Genomic DNA, 9,798 nt, shown 5'->3' on the forward strand with positions numbered 1-9,798 from the left:
ACGCTCCTCCATCTCCACGCGTTCCTGAACACGCAGGAACACATTCACAGTGCGAGTGTCTCGCGTGGGTTCCGAGGCTGTTGCATCACCTGAGCGCGCGCGGTTCCCGGTGATTCGGTGAGAGCGAGACGGTGTGCACATATCCCGATCCCGAAGCTCAATATGTGATTGTCTCAAAACCTAGCGTGCTTCCTACCTAGACCGCATTTCTGGTGCGGTGGTGCACACAGGGGCGCGGGGAGATGTTTTACGTTGGGGGTGCTGTATTTTTTTATATATATTTTTTTTGGGGGGGGGGGGGGGGGGGGACTTTTGAATAAGAAACAATATCAAGTCTATAAAACTCGTTAAAACTTCGCGAAACACAACGAGCGTATCAGTGAGAACACTCATTTAAACAGCGCACTCACACACACACACGAACATGAATCCACATCACATTTTTGACATTGACATCACATTATTGATATTGCTTTCAATCGTAGTGCAACGGACCGGTCCACGGGACATAAATTAAGCCTTGAAATAAAAAAAAAGTTGCATGGCTGTTTACACTGTCATACACAATAAAAGAGCATTAACAGCGACAGTACAGAAATTAACACACACAAAAAAAACTGCCTAGTGCCTCACACACACACAACACTGATGGTGGTGTTGCGCTCAGGAGTAGTCACAGTATGACGTCACACTCTGCGCGTATGTTTTAAAAAAAACACATAACATTTAAATAGTCCAAACACTTTTTAAATAGCCTACTTAAAGTGTTTATTACAAATAAATTACTATAAAAATGAATACATTTAAATTAACAAAAATGTGCTGCATTTACAATCCTGTGAAAACTGGGTGCACATCCCGATCCCGATCCGCATTTAGCATTTCTGGTGCGCGTCAGAAGCGCGTAACAGTTATTTAATATTAAGGACATAGAGAAGAAGACATTTCTAATGTCGTCCAATATATTCTTTGGAACATAATTATTAGTTATGGCTTAAATTAAAATGTCACAGTTTATTCTTCCTCATGTCGTCGCAATCTCGAATCACCTTATTTTTCCTACACGGATAAAGTCTGAAGAATCGTTGCGCGTTTCATATGAAGCCCCAAAAATAACAAAGGAATATATAGTAATCTATATGATTGATGCACTATAGTTGAAGTCATTTGTCTTAAACTTCAGTCTCACACACAGAATACTTGCGTGAGATGCATGAAGATCCACAGAAACAATCATCATGTGAACTATTAATGTTTCACTCCTCAAACCTCTCCTTGCAGTAGATGATCATAAACGCTGCAGGTTTGCGGATTCTCTCTCTGATGCACTTCAATAAACATGTTCATCGAGTGCTTTTGACACCAAACACAACAGATCAATTACATAATCATTCAGACTAAACGATTATGACAGTCTGATTCCAGTTTGCAGTGATTTATTGGATCTCAGCTTGATTACAGGAGTTCAATCACACCGAGACCTTCAGACTGACTCGTCAAATTGATCGCTGTGAGTTTCCTGTGTAACAATCCACCGCTCACACACACTCACACACACTCCAGATTAAACACACGCACTTCTCGATCTCGACTTCATCTCGGCAGTCTAAGGCCGCCATCAAACACTGAACGAATCATAAAACATAAACCAGCAGAAAGTAATAAGAGTCGCTGCATTCCCACTGATCAGATGTGTTTTATAAAGCAGTGATATGAATCCATAACTGCATTTATATATTAAACCGTTCATCGATATTTCCCGTGGACAATCAGGCTGCGGTAAACAGACACAAGAGAGAAGGACTGAATTGAATGATATTGATCCGATTACTCACATAAAACAGGACAGAGTGGCACATCGGTGTTAAACCCAGAACACTGACGGCTCTTACCGCGGTAAAATCGTCAGCCTGACATCCTCAAACTGACCCTTACTAGCGGAGTTTAATGGTTTCTGATTTAATTAAAGCGCATCTATTCCTCTTTTTCCCATGTTCATCTTTCTTTAGTGTGTAATGTTGATGTTTGATCATGAAGAAGCTCCAGTTCTTCTCTATATCAGTGTCAGTGTTCCTGAACTCCTGAAACGCCTCTAGTGTAGTCTTGAGTTTCTTCCGGGAACAAACACGTCACAATATTCCTCATTATAATAATTCATGCGCAGAATAAAGGGGCGGGGCCTGGTTGAGTGAGTTAGTAGTGTGTTAAACTGCCGGTTATGGTAAGGGGCGGGACATTTTCCAAACACAACACACTGCTCCAGCCGACCAATCAGAGCACAGTGTGCTTTTCAGGAGGAGGGGCTTCATAGAGACAGGAAGTAAACAGAGCGTTACTGACAGACTGGGAAGAGAGGAGCCGCAACAATGGAGAATATGAGGAAAATAATCATAAACATTCAAGCAGGAAAACCTGTTCTAGTAGAGCCTGAAACAACATCAAGACTATTAAAGGGCGTAATATGGCCTCTTTCTGTAGCCTATATTGTAACGATTTTAGTATCAAAGCTCAAATCATCTACTAAAAGGATGAAAGGGTTAGTAAAATTCATCTATTCATCTCAGCAGGTGATAATTATAGTTTATAAGACTTCATTAACATGCCGCTGTCAGACGGATGATCCACAACAGAGAAGCACAGACTCGATGAGCAGGCGTCTGAGGCTCTGATGATGCGTTTACTGGCGAGAGGGCGGGGCCACCTGTCACTCACATGACACTCACAATTTCAATCCACCATTACATTGACTTGTGATGCAAAAGTTGTCAGATTCACTCATTCTTTCTCTTCCTCTCACAAACCAGATAACACTCATCAACAACATATTGATAGTTACAGAATTAGTAATATTAGTAACAGAAACTATTGCATTATATTCCTTATTGTCAGTGAAGAGTGAGCTCTACTGAATCATGAATACCTTCGTGGACAATTATACACACCTTCAGTATTTCTTAGGTGAAAGAGAAGAGTGCATTGTCTCATACTAGCATCGGTGCCTGTCACAAAAAGAGACACACACACACCATGAAAACGTGCGCGTGTACACACACACACACACACACACAGAGAGAGAGAGAGAGAGAGAGAGAGAGAGAGAGAGAGATTGTTTACAGAAGTGTTGAAGCGCGTTTGATTCTGTGAGAGTGACTCTGGCGCCCTCTAGCGCCTCACTAACATCCAGAGGATTCTCTAGTTAGGATGATTTCCTCACCGGATGATTTTGTAGGATTTGAAGTTTAATAATAGCTTTACTCTTTTTTTGGTTCAATGACTTTTTCCTAATTTAGGCCGTTAAGAGGTTTCCTCAATTTTAGGCTTCTCAGTCACCAACACTTTTAAACTTTGCATAAACAATACATTTATGAAGAAAGTTCAAATCTACTTTCCGTTTAACCAACAGCTCTAGTATCATTTTTCAAGACTTCAAGCAGAGTCTTTCGCGGTCTCATGCAGCGTCACAGTGATGTTTCATGTGTCCATGGCAACTAAATCTCTCTCATCTGAACTTCAGGATGTTTGTACTAGTTAACTTAGACTGATGTTGGGTAGTATATTACACAGATAAACACATTTACATGCAGTTTAAACAATAAGAGTTTAAACATAACTGCATCTCTACACCTGACCCTCACAAACACACTGATATCAGGATTCACACAAAACAAGTACAAAAAGAGCTGAATATATAATGGGAATCAACCAAACAGAGGCCTGATTAATGGCTTAAATTCTCAAGTAATCACAATTTAATCAACTGAATCACACCGAGTTCAGAACAAACCAGCGCTGATAAACAAAACACATCTGGTCTGACCTGCGGATGAGACGCTGTTCCTCTAGAGACAAACATCTGTCTTATTTCTTCTCAAATCAAACATAAAAACATAATCCACATCCATCTGTTCATTTGATTGCTTTGGTCTCCAACACAAAGTTTTCAAACTTCCCATCTTGTGCTTAAATTACCTGATTAGTCACGTGACTACAAAGATTTGTTTAGTTATTGATTTATTACTGACCCACTTAGAAAAGGGGTCATAAATTATCTAACGTTGGTTTTTATGTTATTTATTAGAGGTTTTGACAATGATTTTTTTATTTTTGCTTTAATCTGTTTTAATAATCTGCAAAAAGTAGGAAGTTTGTGAATCTTTGTATGGAAATTTGTAAATCAATAATATAAAAAATAAACAATAATATTTAGCTTATACCTTATCATGGTCCAGACAGAAACATAGTGTCGGTCCACATCTGCTACACGTGAATTGCACACGGGCCAAATGTGGGCCGGATCTGGGCCGACACTATGTTGCTTTCTGGGGATATTGGGTCCGCAGAGGATGATGAAGAGAAAGATTAAGAGTAAATAATAGCTTCGCTTTTAATTAAACAGAATAACGGAAATAAACTAAACAACAGCGTGTCCTGAAAATGTTCAACGCTAGACCATGAGTAGAGATAAATGAAGGGCTTAAATACACAGGTAAATTAACTAAATACAAAACAGTTGTGCTCTAATTAGAAACATAATGAGTAACCATGACAACTAATGATGGCGGGAACATAGGAACAAAGACAAGCCAACTAAGGGTCTGTTTACACAACACCGTTTACAACTATAAATGTAAAACGTTTTGGCCGTTCGTTTATACGATAACAGCGTTTTGGGTGGCTAAAAAAAACGCTAACTTTTGGAAATGCTCTCTGTGTAAACAGCAAAAATGCAAATCGATGACATCATGCTCATGCGTATTATGTGTTCAATCTATAGTGTATCATCGCCATCTAATGGCCTGGCAGCAGAAAATAGTGTTTTTAGTCGTTTTCGCGGATCCATGTGAATGGGGATCGTTTTGACAATGGTAGGCAGATCGATCTCTGACCTAGGTGGAGCCGTGAGGATGATGGTCCCAGGAGGAGCTGAGGGGGCGAGGTGCCAAGGTCGAGTCGGAGGGATGAGGAGCCCGGTGAAGACGCGAGGACGAGGGTTCCAGGTGGAGCCAGGTGGATCCGGAGAGATGAGGAGCTCAGTGGAGTTGTGAAGACGAGGGTCCCAGGTGGAGTCAAGGTGGAGGCGGAGGGATGAGGAGCCCGGTGAAGACGCGAGGACGAGGGTCCCAGGTGGAGCCAGGTGGATCCGGAGAGATGAGGAGCTCAGTGGAGTTGTGAAGACGAGGGTCCCAGGTGGAGTCAAGGTGGAGGCGGAGGGATGAGGAGCCCGGTGAAGACGCGAGGACGAGGGTCCCAGGTGGAGCCAGGTGGAGCCGGAGGGACGAGGAGCCAAGGTGGAGCCGTGAGGACAAGGGTCCCAGGTAGAGCCAAGGTGGAGCCGGTTCGACTAGGAACCAAGGTGCAGCTGTGAAGACGAGGGTCCCAGCTGGAGTCAAGGTGGAGCCAGTGCGACTAGGAACCAAGGTGCAGCCATGAGGATGAGGGTCCCAGGTGGAGCCAAGGTGAAGCCAGAGGGACGAGGAGCTCGGTGGAGCCTTGAGGATGAGGGACTTAGGTGTAGCCGGAGAGACGAGGAGCATGGTGCAGCAGCGAGGATAAGGGTCCCAGGTGGAGCCAATGTGGAGGTGGAGGGACGAGAAGCCAAGGTGCAGCTGTGAGGACGAGGGTCCCAGGTGGAGCCAAGGTGGAGCCGGAGGGACGAGAAGCCCGGTGGAGCCGACTGGTCGATGGGCCAAGGTGGAGTGACAGAATGGCGGCCCGAAGTGAAGCCAGGGGATTCACACACCAAGGCAGAGCTGGTGCCCAGCAGATCGGAGGCAGAGCCGCCTTACAGTACAAACCCAACAGCGAAGCCGAGGGACTGAAGGGCGCCAGTGAAGGCGGGGCCAAAGAACCGACAGATCTGGGCAGAGGAGGTGGGAGAGGGAGGCTGGGCGTGTGTTCTCCACAACACCGAAAAGTTAAAACTGATCCTGACCAACAGTAGTGAAATCTTTAGGTTCAGTAGAACCGGTGGTGAAACAGTCCTTGAGCTGGACAGGACCAGTGGGCTTTGGGCTGGAGTCATCGGCCTCAAGCTCCTCTCTATTTCCCATTGAATCATACAGTTGTTATTGAAATTATTCCACTCGCATTGCAGATCAAGTTTACTGGCAACATTTACAGACTTTCCGCTGTTTGTAGTAAACAAATGAAACAAAAGTAATTGAAATAGCTCAACACAACAAATGTTTTCCCCAAGTGGTTTCCCCAAATTCAACAGGAAATGGCACTTTTAGTGAGTGTGTGTGTGTGTGTGTGTGTGTGTGTGTGTGTGTGTGTAAGAGAGTGTGGGGAAGGGGAGGGGAAGATGATTTACACTTTCTATTTCCTCTTTTTGCAGTCATGCATGAGCGTGTCGTGTTCGATGCGAGATAAGCTTGACTTCTGCTCTTCCTCGTTGTGAAATAACATTTCAGTCCGCAGCTGCCGGCGATTGTGACACTGACGGTTCAGACGACAGACTGATCATCCTTTCATGAGCTGTAAGTACATGATCTTTCTCTTCAGTGTCTCTTTCTGAACGCGCACTGTTAAAATGAAAGTATAAACATGAGTTTATATGTTTGATAAAAGTGTTTTTATAGTTACACACTCATCTATGTGAATTATAGAGGAGAGCGGGACTGTATCAGACTCTGAGTTAAACGTCCACAAATGCTTGTTTTATTAAACTTAATTTAGAATATTTTACACAATAAAAGTACGTTGGCATCAGACAAGAGTAGGTTGACTGAAACTGTTGTCAGAACAAGAGCATTTCTAGGACGTATAAAGTTGGGGGAAAGTTGTCATACTTGTTTTTATACTAAACCAAATGAAATTAAACTGAAAACAAACCTAATGAGCAACTTGCAGTTTAGTGTGACAACTAGCCTCGCTCTCCGAACATTACTTAATCAATGTAAATAAAGCTTTATTTCGACAGCGCTTTAGATTGTCTCAAAGCAGCTTCACACACAGTAATAAACATGAAAATAACTGAATCAATGATGCAAACCTCATCAAATATGAGACAAACTCAATTCTAGCAGCTCTAAAAAGACAACAATGTCTTTATTCAGATCACTTCAGTTCAAGTTTTGTTCTCATCTGATAGCATCAGTGCAGTCAAATCAACAATATCACTGAATATGAAGCGCCTTTTAGTGTCAACAGTCTCTCAGGGGTATTTTGCTAGAATATGGTTTTAAACTCAGATCACATGTGTCTTTCGGAGAAGCAAACCTGCCTACGATCAGAGAGCAAAAACACACAATAGGCAAATGAGATGAAAGGTTTTGCAGGCCTGCATCTGCAGCGGTGCAGAAACGGAAACAGGTGAGAGGATCGTGCCTCGAACATGAGCTTCCACAGACCCAGTTTACAGCACAAACCTCATGTGCAGAGGCATTCTGGGGGATTTGAGTCACGACTACATATTTCTCAGGTCATAAAAAAAAATATATATATATATATATATTACTGCTCTAACAGAGCAAATAATCATGTAAACTTTGTATGTAAGCTAATGTTCTAAAAAAAACAAATCCCATTCAATTATAAAAATGGTCTTTCTGAATGTTTCTCTCCCAGACGGCAACATGGTTTCGGCTCAGATTCGGCCCACATCCGGCCTGTTGTCTGGGCTGAACATTTAAAGTTTGTTCAAATGTTTTAAAAACGTTTTTTCTTGGTTATGTGAACATTAATCATCGTTTCATTCTTCAAACATTATGGGAATGTTTCTTTAGAATGTTCTCTGAATGTTCTGAAACAAGTAGATACATTTACGACAGAACGAGTAGTAACATTTAAAAACACATTAGATCACGTTTAGCTGTTTATACTTTATTACTCTAACACTGCAAATAATCATATAAACTTTGTATGTAAGCTAATGTTCTAAAAACATTTTTCCCGTTAAGTTGTGAAAATGTTATTTCTGAATGTTCGGCCCAGACAGCAACATAGTGTCGGCCCAGATCCGGCCCACATCCGGCACACGGATGAGCAATACTTCTACAGCATTTATTAATCTTAGTTAAAGTTAATTTCAACATTTACTAAACATTATTAAAATCAAAGGTTGTATTAGTTAACATTAGTTAATGCACTGTGAACTAACATGAACAAACAGTGAACAGCTGTATTTTTATTAACTAATATTAACAAAGATTAATAAATACTGTAACAAATGTATTGCTTATAGTTAGTACATGTTAGTTAAACCATTAATGAACCTTATTGTAAAGTGTTACTGTTTTTTCTCAAATGTTTTAAAAAAAATCTTGGTTATATGAACATTAATCATTGTATAATTCTTCACACATTATGGGAACGTTACTTTAGAATGTTCTCTGAACGTTCTGAAACTAGTAGATACATTTAAAAACGTCAGATCCGTGTTGAGCTGTTAATGAGTTTATTTCATAATCTCATAATATCAGTAAAACGTAAAATAATTTACTTCGAAAGATTGTTATAGTCAGTGACATCCACACTTGTTTCGTCGTTGGAGGCGTAACTTGAAGGTTTAGGGCTGCGTCCCAGATCGATATTCTCTTAAGTAGCACTTATTCTGAAAAAGTAATTATTCACAACCTCCTAAAAAGTGTGTTCTATCTAGTATGAGTGTGTGTAGTAGCCTATGCATGTAATCCAGACGTACTATATTGGCCATGTTGTCATTATCATGTGACCCACCAGCATCAGTCGTGTTCATAATCCTGTGGCCTCATGGGACAGTGAAGTGTCCATCATACACACACTTCAGAATCTCACCGGAAGAAGAAGGTCATCCAGGTTTGCCTGCTTTTATGAGGACTGTCAATTCAGACATACTTCTTTTATCACATACTGTTTTTCAAGCACTATATAGTAGGGAAGTGTGTGATTACAGACGCAGCCTGTGTCTCGGAGTCTCTACTAACCAGATGATGATTGAAGGTGTGTTTGAGAAAGAGTTTGAGAATGTGTGGTGTGTCATGTACATGACACTGTTTTCAACTAAAAGCCTGTGTGTTTTGGTCATTCATTTACCCGGCAACAGCGGTTCACGGGGCTGAGAATGCAAACTTTTGAAGATGGGTTTAACGGTATAAAGTGCAGGTTTATGCCATTATTGTCTCCGTGTAAACTACAAAAACAAGAATTTGTGAAAACAGTAACGTCATGCATATGCGTGTTACGTGTTCAGTCGTAGTGTTTCTTCACCGTGACATCGCCATCTACTGGCCTGGCAGCGTCAGTGTGAATGGGATTGCTTTGACAACGTTTTCTGTACGCGAAAAACGCAAAGGAAAAACGTTAATGCATTGTTGTCATCCCCGGTGAAAAATAATATGCTAAGTATACTTGCAGCCGGACTAATGCAGTATACTTCAAGTGTGTTAATGATTAGTTAACTTGAAGTGTGTTACTAATTTTGTACTAAGTATATTTTAGTTGTAATTAAACTGTAGTAAAGCATAACTTTAAGTGTATTTAGTGTGCTTTTGTGTGCTAAATTGGAACAACTTCAAGTATACTTTAAGTATATGCCTGTAGATTGACAGGTGGTTTGCTGGACGGTGTTTGATTGACAGGTGGTTTGCTGGACGGTGTTTGATTGACAGTGTTTGATTGACAGGTGGTTTACTGGACGGTGGTTTACTGGACGGTGTTTGATTGACAGGTGGTTTGCTGGACGGTGTTTGATTGACAGGTGGTTTACTGGACGGTGGTTTACTGGACGGTGTTTGATTGACAGGTGGTTTACTGGACGGTGTTTGATTGACAGGTGGTTTACTGGACGGTGTTTGATTGACAGGTGGTTTACTGGAC

The 9,798-nt window shown here is 41.4% G+C and overlaps 1 protein-coding gene across 1 annotated transcript in view; it reads left to right on the forward strand.

Moving 5' to 3' along the window:
* The first annotated feature begins 6,340 nt into the window (after positions 1–6,340).
* The window catches only part of grap2b (GRB2 related adaptor protein 2b), an 8,619-nt gene continuing 5,161 nt past the window's right edge, over positions 6,341–9,798 (forward strand). Inside the window, exon 1 of the mRNA XM_084426433.1 lies at positions 6,341–6,479. The gene's annotated coding sequence lies outside the window, so the exon portion shown is untranslated. The remainder of the gene's footprint in view (positions 6,480–9,798) is intronic.

This window comes from Rutilus rutilus (assembly GCF_951802725.1).
Source record: "Rutilus rutilus genome assembly, chromosome: 12".
NCBI lineage: Eukaryota > Metazoa > Chordata > Actinopteri > Cypriniformes > Leuciscidae > Rutilus > Rutilus rutilus.